Raw genomic sequence first — 14499 nt, 5'->3', positions numbered from 1 at the left:
ATTCATGTTCTGAGAAATGAAGGCTATTCCATCTGAAACATTGCCAATAAACTGAAGATCTCGTACAATGCTGTGTACTACTCCCTTCACAGAACAGCACAAACTGTCCCTAACCAGAATAGAAGGAGGAGTGGGAGGCCCCGGCGCAAAACTGAGCAAGAGAACAAGTACTTTAGTGTCTAGTTTGAGAAACAGACCCCTCACAAGTCCTCAACTGGCAGCTTCATTAAATAGTACCCTCAAAACATCAGTCTCAACGTCAACGGGGAAGAGGCAACTCCGGGATGCTGGCCTTCTAGGCAGAGTTTCTGTGTCTGTTCCATTTCCCATCTTAATCTTTGATTTTTATTGGCCAGTCTGAGAGATGGATTTTTCTTTGCAACTTTGCCTAGAAGGCCAGCATCCCGGAGTCGCCTCTTCACTGTTGACATTGAGACGGGTGTTTTGCGGGTACTATCTAATGAAGTCCACTTGATCAATAGTTATTGCTCTAGTATCCTATGGTCTCGCTGGTGTCAATGGCATATTTAGTCATTACATAGTCAAAAAAGTGAATTGTTAATAGTTTCCTTATTTGTAAAAAATATTTCAAATGCCATGGTTCTCCGTGGTAGCCTAGACTCTAAAAAGTTTCAAGTTGATAGGCCATTGTGGAGTGGATTTACAAAGGATTATAATGGACATGTACAATCAGATTTCCTGATTTATCAATAACTCAGCCATCTCTTAACCAAACCCTTAGCTTTTCCCAGCTAAGTTAAGAAATGTATCATGGGCCAACATACCACATTTTGGAGTTATGGTTTGATGAGAATATATGTTTTCCAAAATCTCTAAGATGGAAGAAAATCTATCCGTATTGACCTTATGGGTCCTTGAGGCAAATTTGTTCAGCATGAGGAAAGACATTTACATACAAAGTATCAAGACTCAAAGATCAAACGGAGCAACGGATACGAGTGTTTAAGTTAGACTGCTTATAATAGCGTCAACTATAGGCCAATGAGTGCCGTTCTTTTTGAACATGTTACTCATGGCCTTTAGTTTCTGTGTGCCAAATTAGAAAAGAAGTTACCAATCCATGCTTAAGTTGTTTGACCATGTCAAGGAAAACAATAAGAAGTCAGAGAATAACAATAGGTTTGACAACTTCACTGTGAACTCCTAATTATCAGTCAATTGAAGTTGGTGAGTTCAAAACACCTTTATTAGGTATAACACACACATTGACGCAGAATAATGTTTTTTTTTTTACTTTCCCACGTAGACAGTCATGCACAGTCCATACAAAAAGCTCAACATTAAGATGAGGCATGTGCTGAACAGTGGGCTAATAGAAAACAGAGATCCCAGCGAGTAGAGTAACAGGAGAATGAGTAATGTGCGATAACTCGCAAATGTGCGCAGGGTAAGGCGTGGCCGCAGGTGGTAGTCGTCCTGGCTTTGCTGTGTCACTGTACTCCTTGGGAACCTTCCTTTTACAGTGGAGGTGATAAGGTAGTGTTGTCCCAGCCTTCCCAGGAGGTTCTGTTGTGAGCACAGATCGTTCATGTGTCCTTCAAGCTGCAGGACAAAATTCTCAAGTAATTTAGTCAATACATGTATTCCTGTACTACTACCAATCATTATAGGTAGGCCTACTGTATCCCATATGCACTATGCAGTATACAAAACATAAGAACACCTTCCTAATATTGAGTTACACTTCCTTTTGTCCTCAGAACAGCCTCAGTTATTCAGAGCATAGACTCTACAAGGTGTTGAAAGCCTTCCACAGGGATGCTGGCCCATGTTGACTCCAATGCTTCCCGCAGTTGTGCCAATTAAATATTTTGTTTTGCCCATTCACCGTCTGAATGGCACACCTTCATTTACACTGATTGAAGTGGATTTAGTGACGCCAATAAGGGATCAAAGCTTTCACCTGGATTCACCTGGTCAGTCGATGTCTATATATATATAATAGTGTTCCTAATTAATCATTATAGAAATATTAAATTGCATATAAAGTCAGAACCAAAGGCATCATGCCCATAGGGGGCACAGGGGCTCGTGACCCCTCAGATTTGTCATGTAAAAAATAATTTAAAAAAGTTATCTTTTTGTTGTTGTAATACTGTAATACTACTAGCCAACTAGAAATTGTATTAAGTTAGACAAATAGCAGATACTGTAGTTTCCCAATCTCCCAACCTCATAACTAGGTACCAATACGCCATTTCAGGATATCAATCAAGTTCAAGTTGCGAGCTTGTCTAACTGTCTTAGCTGGTATGATTGCTGGCAAGGTTGGTACACTTTAGAACAGCAAGCAATTACTAAATGTATTGAATAAGACTCACATTCCTTTCAATATTTTACTCAGATTTTAGTAGAGGTATGCTTAAGAGGTATGTTTATATATGCAGAAAAATAATTATAGAATTAAGCATGATGATTATGGCTCTAGATTGCAAGAAAAAGATGTTTCAGGTGTTTGAAAAATGCCAACTTCTCCAACTTCCACCCCCCAGCCATCCTCATGCACCTTGTGCCCCCTCAGATTTTTGGGGTGCATGAAGCCCCCGGTAAGACTCCCCACTTACTTTGTTATTGATTAGTGTGGCGATCCAAAACATAATCTGCACCAAGACTGCGTTTTCATAGCTTCTCACAGGCTGCAGCTGTGGGTCCCCTTGATACTCAATATCAAATCTGCGAAGGCCATTGATAATCTGCAATAGAACACAATTACAATGTACATTTATGTATTGCACCGTATGCACAACATTCATTTTTTATTGCAGTAGTTATTTCCACCTGCATTCTGCCAAGGTCTGTCAGGATCAGCCTGTTTTCACTGTGAATACAGTCAGGGAGCTGCTTGGATTCCTCCACTGACCCCATGTTCATCATCATCTGAGATAGATGACCTGCGTTGAGCTGCAAAATAACCACAAATGATTTGAGACATCACTTTAACATTGGTTAGTACTACTTGATAATAATAACATTGATAATAATAACCAATAATATCATCTTCTCACGTTGAAAACCTGATTGAGGTGGTCCACAGTTTTCTTTAGTAGCTCCACTGTCTTCATGTCAGACTTGGTCATGTCATCCCCCCCACTTTCTGAATTGGTTTTAAGAATCAACCTCTTCCAGGAACATAGAAACTGGCCAACTGATACATTGGCTGGCGGATCCAATGTGGTTTTTGCAGTCTGTTGGGCCTGCATTAGTCTCTGGACCAGTTTCAGCACCTACAATGTTCAGAATATAGGAAAGAATTTGTGACCACTATCCATATTTGGTGGATTGCATCACCCTCAGTCAAATTGTCTTTCTTGTCATTCACTTGTCCTTAATGGGACTTACCTCGGCTCGCATTTCTACCCCAAACATTTGTAGTTTCTTGTTATTGATGTGAGTCTTGGGCAGGGCAGCTAATTCAGTGGGCTGCACCTGAGATGCCATCAGAGTGGATGGGAGGAGGGGACCCTGATGCAATAGCAATTTTTCTCCTGTAAACAAAATGTATGGAGAAAACAAATCTTGAGAGGTCTAATGTTGTTCATTGTGATTGAGTTACAGTGCCCTTCAACTAAAAATAATTGTGGTTACCATTTTCAATCAATTCTGGAAGACTGGTTTGGGCAAATACTTTTGTCATCCTGAAAACCATGGTTGCATTGTCGACGTTGACGAGGTCGACATGAGCAAATCTCTTCAAGAAGAAGCTGAATAGCCTGGTGTACATGAGAATATTCTCCTGAATGAAAGAGGCCCTAAGAGACAGAGACAGCTTTATGTTAGCAAACGCACTCTTCAACCCAATGCTGTGTCTGAGCTATAACACTACTGAGCACATTCAAAATATCTTACCATTTCTCTTTGTTTTCACTGTGCACATGTTTTTGGTATCTCCAGGGCTGGATGTAACTAAGCCACGTCTCCAATACCTGTATTGAGAAACGGCTCATTCAAAGACACTTCTCTTATACATACATTCAGAACGCCTACAGTAGGATACCTTCCAAAACCAGCTAGAAACACTGCAAATTAAGCAATAACATGGCCAAATGTCAAAGACAGACCACATGTAAATCCGATGTAGAACTTAAGTGTGCACTCACTGCTCTGAAGGATGTCTCCATAGGCCACTGTTTGAAGCAGTGCAGCAAGAGAGGGTACAACCTCTGTACATATTCTGATGTGACCACTCTGGGTTTCAATAACAACATATTGTTAATATCATCATTATCATTATCCTCATCATCATCATCATTGTAAAAAACACTGAAGTGGGTATTTACCTTTTAAAATCTTCTGAGAGATAGGTTTCTGAGTGGGCAGAAGGTAAGATATCAGACTGGTCTAGTTTTGTTTTCCAGAGAGGGCATGCATGTGCTTCACCAGCTGTCTCACCACCAGTATGTGCTCCTCTGTGATGACAGAGACCTGCAGGTTTACAGACAAGTGCTTATCATTAAAATGTAGAATTCCGAATCCATTAGATTAACAATGTGCTTAAAAGTGCATGTTAGTCATGAAGAATGAGTCATCGAAGGAAGGTAGGAAAGACCTCATTAAGCTTCTGGTGTGTCTCCAAGGGGAAATGTGGCAGCCATATCTCCAAAAATATCTAAAGCAGGGACAATGAACAAGGCCATACAATGACTCAACAACTGCACCTTTGCGAGACAAGCCAAGATTGCTATATTAAAAGTGTCTCTGTCCAACCCAGATTTTTCTCAATCACCTGTAGCATAGTCCCTGATCTCCAGATACTCTGATTGGTTGTGTCAGCGTTAACAGGGCACTGGCATTTCAACAGGCCTTTGCTTGTTTCACTATACCTAGAGGACCTGGGGAACCATCGAAACAAGCGTTATCAAATATTACATTTCATATTTGCCCTAAATTGATAGATGATGTGCTGATCTTATAATGCATTGTGAAAGGCACAGGCTAGCTATACAGCACCTTGGAATGTGTGAGGTCAAGGTGCCTTTGACATCTGAGTGAGGGGATCCTTCTGTAGGGAGGAAGTGTTTGAAATATGCATCCACCAAGGCAATGTAGACACTGTTTGAGATGGAGGTTTGCTGCCCTGAGTGGTGATCCTAATTTAACAATTAAAAACAGAGAACACTCAGGTTACAAAATGAGATAGCATTGGCTATGGATTGACTTTATGAATAACTTTATTTGAAACAAATTAAATGGAATAGCACTTCGGCCTACCCTCTGTGTAATGACACTTGTGGCAAAATAAAACATGAAGTACTCAAATGCATCTGGTGAGAGTTAAGAACAACGCTAAACTAAAGTGGACAAAGTTCAATAATACTTAGTAATAGTTGTCATTGCGTCAAACATTGTAAAAAAGGATACTGAGTGACAATCTCTGATGATGCTGAGAGGGTAATTTATTGAGGAAAATCCGGCTATTTGAAATGTCCCCCTTGTGGATGGAAATTAAAATGAAAGAGAAAAAAAACTCAGCATTCATACAGGAATATAGACCAATAGGCATTTAACTACTGATATTGTAATGTGTTGCAATTATTGCTAACGCAATGACATTGTGAAGACTGCTGAAATAACACTGCACAATTAGCATTTACAGTCACATCTGAAAGTATTGGCGCCCTTGATAAAGATGAGCAAAAAAAGACTGTAATATACAAATACAAATAAAAATTATTGTCACCTATTTTCAATACTTTGTGTACCCTCCCCTTGTGAGGATAACAGCACTTAGCCTTTTTCTATAATGTTTTATGAGATTAAAGAACACATTGGGAGGGATCTTAGACCATTCCTGCATAAAAATATTTCCAGATCTTTCAAACCACAGGTTTTCAAGGGAGACTAATTTTGTGGCCAATTAACCATTGAATGTGTGCTTGGGGTCATTGTCTTGCTGGAAGATCAACTTTCAGGTCAAGTTCTGTAATTCTCCAACTGTGGGACTAGTCTTTGTCTCCCGATACACTTGGGTCCTTTACCAGTCAAGTTTACACCGTTCCAGTGGTTTTAAACTTGTAATTGTTGCCCTAATAGTGGTAAGTGATATATTTGTTTTTTCAGTCGTGTTTGTTGTTGTACCTATTGCCTGATTTACGAAAGTCACCAACCATTTCTCTCTTTTAATTTGTGAGTCCTTTGCCTTTCCCCACGGTGACGGATGACAAATGGATTTTACATGTGTGTGACCACATGTTTATACCCCAGTGAAACAGGAAGCCATGAAAGGTCACAATACAGTTTCTTGAACTGAGATGAATTTAAAACAGTATAATGTTAATGCAGATGAAATTGTTAGATTATTTATAAGAATCGTTAGGGTGCCAATCATTTTAACACCAAGATTTTTTTTACTGGTTAAACAAAATCTCTTTCTCTGAGCAATTAGTATAAAATAATATAATTTTGCCTACAATATAGCTTGGTACCAATAATTTCGGATGTGACTGTACTATATGTTGAAAACTTACAGGTAAATTGGCAACTTGGATCTCAAAGTTGTAGTCTTCAGCTTGAAGTTTATAAACAAGTTTCAGCATTGGGCCACTGCAAAAATATTGTATGTTGGTGAAAACTTCCATGTTTATTCGTATACTGTAGGTGTAATACACATTAGTAATTTAATATTATCGATAGCAAGTTGTGGAATGTCTCAAATCACAGACAGGTCCACCTTGGTTGAAGGAACTCCAGTACATTGCTGTAGTCACTGCTGTGGGCTTGCAGAGAAGAAAGACTCCAACCAACAGTGCTGCCATCCAGGCTGCCAACAACCCTCTCCACCATCCAGGGGAAGATAACACATAGCTCCTGTATGAGGCCAAACAGCATTGTTAACACACCCCACACTCAGTTTATACATGTATAGGCTACGCTACCTGATTTGAAGAGGAGTTGTGCTATGATACAGTGGCAATCTGAAATCTTTGCATACTGAGAAGCTAGAGGACAATTTGCAACAGGAAGCAGCATATGTACATGGTACAGCTGTCTGAATGGCTGTGTCCAGACAGTCACAGTAACACATTGTCTACATCAGCATGAAACAGCAACTGGCTGATCCTCTCTGACATTTACTCTACACATGGCCAATAACAAGCAACTTTTTCATACCGCTTGCAGCTTGTGTGTGAATACATAACCCACTTATGTTAAAACGTTCAAATACAATGTGGAAATTGGTGTAGTAGCTAGCAGGGGTGCAACTTTGGTTTTAGAAGTGAGGTGGACATACAGTAGCAGACACACCTACTCATTCAAGGGTTTTTCTTTGTTTTTAAAATGTCTACATTGTAGAATACTAGTGAAGACATCAAAACTATGCAATAACACATATGGAATCATGTAGTAACCAAAAAGGTGTTAAACCAAATATAAATATATTTTATATTTGAGATTCTTCAAAGTAGCCACCCTTTGCCTTGACGACAGCTTTGCACACTCTTGGCATTCTCCCAACCAGCTTCATGAGGTAGTCAACTGGAATGCATTTCAATTCATTAACAGGTGTGCCTTGTTAAAAGTTAATTTGTAGAATGTCTTTCCTTCTTAATGTGTTTGAGCCAGTCAGTTGTGTTGTGACAAAGGTAGGCGTGGTATACAGAATAGCCCTATTTGGTAAAAGACCAAGAACATATTATGTCAAGAAAAGCTCAAATAAGAAAATAGAAATGACAGTCAATCATTACTTTAAGACATTTAGGTCAGTCAATGCGGAACATTTCAAGAACGTTGATAGTTTCTTTAAGTTCAGTTGCAAAAACCATCAAGTGCAACGATGAAACTTGCTCTCATGAGGACCACCACAGGAAAGGAAGTCCCAGAGTTACCTCTGCTGCAGAGGACAAGTTCATGAGAGTTGACTGAACCTCAGATTGCAGCCCAAATAAATGCTTCACAGAGTTCAAGTAACAGACACATCTCAACATCAACTACTCAGAGGAGACTGCATGAATCAGGCCATCATGGTCGAATTGCTACATAGAAACCACGACTAAAGAACACCAATAAGAAGAAGAGACTTTCTTGGGCCAAGAAACACGAGCAATGGACATTAAACCGGTGTAAATCTGTCCTTTCGTCTGATGAGTCCAAATTTGAGATTTTTGGTTACAACCGCTGTGTCTTTGTGAGACGCAGAGTGTGGAGGTGGTACTGGATAGACCGGACCGTGCAGGCGCACTGGAGCTCTTGAGCACCGAGCCTGCCCAACCTTACCCGGTTGAATGCTCCCGGGCCGGCCTCAAGGAGACGCACTTGGGAACAGATGCGTAGAGCCGGCTTCATGGCACTTGGCTCGATGCTCACTCTAGCCCGGCCGATACGCGGAGCTAGTATGTACCGCACCGGGCTATGCACCCGCACTGGGGACACCGTGCGCTCCACCGCATAACACGGTGCCTGCCCGTCTCTCTCGCCCCCTGGCAAGCACAGAAAGTTGGCGCAGGTCTCCTACCTGGCTTCTCCACACTTCCTGTGTGCCCCCCTCAAGAAATGTTTGGGGCTGACTCTCGGGCTTCCTACCGCGCCGCCGTGCTTGTCTCTCCAACTCCATTCTCCTATACCCCTCTTCGCACTGCTCCAGCGAATCCCAGGCGGGCTCCGGCACTCTTCCTGGGTCGACCGCCCACCTGTCTATTTCCTCCCAAGTAGTATAGTCCATACTCTTGCCGTCCAAAACGTCCTCCCATGTCCATTCCTCTTTTCGCTGCTCCTGCTGCCGCTGCCTGTCACCACGCCGCTTGGTCCTGTTGTGTTGGGTGATTCTGTAACGGTTTTCTTGTGGTGAAGGAGAGGCGGACCAAAACGCAACGTGGTGGTTATTCATGGTTCTTTAATATAGACACTAGACATGAATAAACTAACAAAACAAGAAATGTGAAAAAAACAAAACAGCCCTATCTGGTGGAAACACAGAGACAGGAACAATCACCCAAAAACACACAGTGAAACCCAGGCTACCTAAGTATGATTCTCAATCAGAGACAACTAATGACACCTGCCTCTGATTGAGAACCATACTAGGCCGAAACATAGAAATACCCAAATCATAGAAAAACAAACATAGACTGCCCACCCCAACTCACGCCCTGACCATACTAAATCATGACAAAACAAAGGAAATAAAGGTCAGAACGTGACACAGAAGTTTACATACACTCAATTAGTATTTGGTAGCATTGCCTTTAAATTGTTTAACTTGGGTCAAATGTTTTGGGTAGCCTTCCACAAGCTTCCAACAATAAGTTGGTTGAATTTTGGCCCCTTCCGCCTGACAGAGCTGGTGTAACGGAGTCCGGTTTGTAGACCTCCTTGCTCGCACACGCTTTTTCAGCTCTGCCCACAGATTTTCTATAGGATTTAAGTTCAGGGCTTTGTTATGGCCACTCCAATACCTTGACTTTGTTTTCCTTAAGCCATTTTGCCACAACTTTGGAAGTATGCTTGGGGTCATCGTCCATTTGGAAGACCCATTTGCGACCAAGCTTTAACTTCTTGACTGATGTCATCTATTTTGTGAAGTGCACCAGTCCATCCTGCAGCAAAGCACACCCACAACATGATGCTGCCACCCCCATGCTTCAGATTTGGGCTGGTGTTCTTCGGCTTGCAAGTCTCCCCCTTTTTCCTCAAAACATAACTATGGCCATTATGGCCAAACAGTTCCATTTTTGTTTCATCAAACCAGAGGACATTTCTCCAAAAAGTACGATCTTTGTCCCATGTGTAGTTGCAAACCGTAGTCTGGCTTTTTTATGGCTGTTTTGGAGCAGTGGCTTCTTCCTTGCTGAGTTGCCTTTCAGGTTATGTCGATATAGGACTCATTTTACTGTGGATATAGATACTTTTGTACCTGTTTCCTCCAGCATCTCCACAAGGTCCTTTGCTGTTGTTCTGGGATTGACTTGCACTTTTCGCACCAAAGTACGTTCATCTCTAGGAGACAGAATGCGTCTCCTTCCTGAGCAGTATGACGGCTGTGTGGTTCCATGGTGTTTATACCTGCGTACTATTGTTTGTACAGATGAGCGTGGTACCTTCAGGCGTTTGGATATTGCTCCAAGGATGAACCAGACTTGTGGAGGTCAACAATTTCCAAGCTGTTTAAAGGCACAGTCATCTTAGTATATGTTAACTTCTGACCCACTGGAATTGTGATACAATCTGTTAAAAATTGTTGGAAAAATGACTTGTGTCATGCACAAAGTAGATGTCCTAACCGACTTGCCAAAACTATAGTTTGTTAACAAGAAATTTGTGGAGTGGTTGAAAAACAAGTTTTAATGACTCCAACCTAAGTGTATGTAAATTTCCGACTTCAACTGTATATACACTACCATTCTAAGGTGTGGGGTCACTTAGAAATGTTCTTATTTTTTAAAGAAAATCAAATTTGTTGTCCTTTAAAATAACATCAAATTGATCAGAAATACAGCGTAGACATTGGTAATATTGTAAATTAATATTGTAGCTGGAATTGGCTGATTCTTTTGTAATAGCTACGTAGGTGTAGAGTCCCATTATCAGCAACCATCACTCCTGTGTTCCAATGGCACATTGAGTTAGCTAATCCAAGTTTATCGCTTTAAAAGGCTAATTCATCATTAAATATTTTTGGGGGAATTATGTTAGCACAGCTGAAAACTGTTGTCCTGATTATAGAAGCAATAAAACTGGCCTTCTTTAGACTGGTTGAGTATCTGGAGCATCAACATTTTTGCTTTCGATTTCAGGCTCAAAATGGCCAGATCAAAGACCTTTCTTCTGAAACTCGTCAGTCTATTCTTGTTCTGAGAAAATATGTCTATTCCATGCGAGAAATTGCCATGAAACTGAAGATCTGTGCACTACTCCCTTCACAGAACAGCGCAAACTGTCTCTAACCAGAATAGAAAGAGGAGTGGGAGGCCCCGGTGCACAACTGAGCAAGAGGACAAGTACATTAGAGTTTCTAGTTGCCTAGAAGGCCAGTATCCCGGAGTCGCCTCTTCACTGTTGACGTTCAGACTGGTGTTTTGCAGGTACTATTTAATGAAGCTGCTAGTTGAGTACTTGTGAGGCGTCTGTTTCTTAAACTAAACACTCTAATGTACTTGTTCTCTTGCTCAGTTGTTCCCCGTGGCCTCCCACTCCTTTTTCTATTCTGGTTAGAGCCAGTTTTTGCTGTTCTCTGAAGGGAGCCAAGGGAGTAGTACACAGCGTTGTACGAGAACTTCAGTTTCGTGGCAATTTTTTCTATGGCATAGCCTTCATTTCTCAGAACAAGAATAGACTGATGAGTTTTAGAAGAAAGGTATATGTTTCTGGCCATTTTGACCCTGTAATTGATACCACAAATGCTGATCCTCCAGATACTCAACTAGTCGAAAGAAGGCCAGCTTTACTGCTTATTTAATCAGACAACAGTTTTCAGCTGTGCTAACATATTTGCAAAAGGGTTTTCTAATGATCAATTAGCCTTTTTAAATGATTAACTTGGATTAGCTAACCCAACATGTCTATAGGAACACAGGAGTGATGGTTACTGATAATTGGCCTCTGTACTCCTGTGTAGATATTCCATAAAAACTCTGCCGTTTCCAGCTACAATAGTCATTTACAATATTAACAATGTCTACACTGTATTTGATCAATTTTCTGTTATTTTAATGGACAGAAAATGTGCCTTTCTTTAAAAAACAAGGACATTTCTAAGTGATCCCAAACTTTTGAACTGTGGTGTATATATACAGTATATATATTGGATAAACACTCCAATTGGATAAACACTCCAAACATGGTCCTAAAGCACAACTTTGCCTTGTTTTGTATCACATTCCAATGCTTAAACTGGGGGGAGGACAAAAATGCAATTTCAGAATATCCCCAGTGAAAGTAGTGCCCCTGGTAGCTAGCCATAGAATTGCAAGTTGCAACAGCAATACTGTGATATAATGAAATTAATGAGGACGATACTACAGTATTCACATCATCTCTAGGTACAGTATAATTCAGTTGATTGTTTAGCTACCTTGACAGGTTTATCATCAATGTATTTTGTCATCTCTGTGCATTGCTGTGGGAGTGACTTGATTGTCCAATCTGTCTTCAGATGATCCTGCATGGTAGAACACTCAATCATTAACATCAGCTTTAAAATCCTCTGCTAAAATAAAATCTTGAGCATTTTAAGATTTGAGATTTAAGATTTGTCTTGACTCACCGAAGAGGACATGACTGCAATGTAGTATTCCCATAAAACGGTTATCAGAAAAAGTAAACAAGAGATGAAAACACAGTATTGAAGTCAAATACTCAGTTTAAAACATTTCCTTTACCATCGTGTGCACTTTTAGTTCAGACCGTTGTGCCAATGTTTTGTATGATCATGTCTTTAGAGACTTCTGTGTATGACAGCTGTCCTCTGCAACAGTTGCTTGTGTGCCCCCCACATGTCATTTATTCTGCACGCAGCCCAAGTCTAGCTGGAGGTGGAATATTCCATGTTGATGAGGTTCAGTCAAAGAACCAATTCAGAGAATTTTGCATTTTTTAAAACACCTGAACCAGCTCTCTCCTGCTATGTAGAGCCATAACCATTATGTCTAATTATATGTCATAAATAAATAAATAATGTCTATTTTTCTGCGTAGGTTGTCTAAGAATGCCTCTTTACCATTCAATTGTAATTTTAATTATGGTTGCACATAGATTTTTTAAAGAACTTTATGCCTTAGGAGTTTAGTACAAGTGCCACATTGGAATATTGTAGGGCTGTGACGATACCAGTATCGCAGTATTTTGTATAATAAATGACACTCTATAGCAATAAGGCTCAATGGATAGAATAATCCCACCAATCGTTCTGCAGAGTTGAACTCTATTTCCATATGTCCATTGTTATGTCTTGCCAGGATTGAATATTCATTAGATAGTCACACAATGTCACAATAGTATAATTGGTAACATTTCCTATAAATTCCACTCTTCATAATGCATTATGAGCCCATTTATAATGCCTCATGAGCTATGCATAAATCAGAAATGAAGACCCACATACAGAAATGCACACACGCACACAAACAAAAGCACAAAGCACTGTACTTTCACTCCATGTGTTCTAAGTTTTAATGTGTATTCATCCATCACAAATGCCCAGTGGAGGCCAAGTTCTTTTCCTGAAGTGGAAGGCAAAACACAGCAGTTCAATCAATGGCTGATTAATCATTCTAATTTCATCACTTTCAGCCAAGCATTATTATAATCACATCCCACCCAGGCATTCAATATAGCATTGTTCACTGCAGGAATGGCAGGCTGCTCTAAATCATTCTGATGTGGCAGCAGTGTCCTGCTATTTCTCACCAAACTCAATTTACTCCCCATTTTTATGCCATGTGGTCATGAATGATCAATTTCCCTTCCCATTTTTTGGCCAATCTGCCAGAGATGAGTTCCCCGGCCAATATAGTCTTTGTGCACACACCTGTCTACTCTGGTGCTGCTGTGGATCTCAGATCTCAGCTTCATTTAATTGATATCCTCAAGTTTCACGTTTTATTAGTGATATGTACAGGATACACATGGTGTACACCATCCAAAGAAATGCTTACTTGCAGGTTCTTTCTCGACAATGCAACAATAATAATAAATATTTAAATATAAGAATAGGAACATAAAGTAAATGGCTCAGTAGAAAATATATTTTAAGTATAATACAGGGAAGCACAATTTATAGTACAATATTCACACATGTATCAGAGAAAGGGGGGATTGGGGGCAAGTGTTTAAATTATGCAGTATTAGCTATAGTATGTAAGAGTCTGGTTGCAGCATTTGCGATGTGTGTGTAGCATGAATGTACAGTGTATGTGTGTGTGCGTGTTTGTGCATGGGTGAGTACGTGTGTGGATGTGTGTCTGTCTGTGTGTGTGCATGAGTGAGTGCATGTGTGCTGAGGTGTGGAGAATCAGAGCAGGTGGTCAGTCCTGTTCAACTGTTCAGCAGTCTGATGGCTTGTAGATAGAAACTGTCTCTGAGCCTGTTGTTATCAGACCTCATGTTCCGATACCGTCTGACCGACGGTAAGGGAGGGAAAAAACAGCTTGTGTCTGGGGTTTGTGTGTCCTTGATGATGACGAATTTCTTCAACCGCCTTAGGAAGTATAGGCACGTTGTTCCCTCTTGACAAGAGTGGTGATGTTGTTGGTCCATGTCAAGTCCTCGGTGATGTGGACACCGACTAACTTAAAACTGCTAACTCTCTCTACTCCGGTCCGGTTGATGTAGATCGGGTCGTGTTACAGTGGTGTCAGCTCAGCTAAACCTAGGGTATGGCAATGGGTATGGCAAAGTGTGTGTGTGTGTGGGCGGGGTCAGTTACTGCATTTCTTCACTATTTAAAAACTCTCAAATGATATTTGGAGAACAGCAAAAACAAACAAAAATGACCCCAGCTATTAACACTGCAATATTAGGTTTAAAGGTCTGTGGAATGACATGTAC

The 14499-nt window shown here is 40.6% G+C and overlaps 1 pseudogene; it reads right to left on the bottom strand.

Moving 5' to 3' along the window:
- Positions 1-1191: 1191 nt before the first annotated feature.
- LOC135540615 (sphingomyelin phosphodiesterase 4-like) lies at positions 1192-12419 on the bottom strand (annotated as a pseudogene).
- Positions 12420-14499: the final 2080 nt, after the last annotated feature.

Source organism: Oncorhynchus masou, chromosome 1 (assembly GCF_036934945.1).
Source record: "Oncorhynchus masou masou isolate Uvic2021 chromosome 1, UVic_Omas_1.1, whole genome shotgun sequence".
Taxonomy (NCBI): Eukaryota; Metazoa; Chordata; class Actinopteri; order Salmoniformes; family Salmonidae; genus Oncorhynchus; species Oncorhynchus masou.
This window is presented reverse-complemented; position numbering and strand designations above follow the sequence as displayed.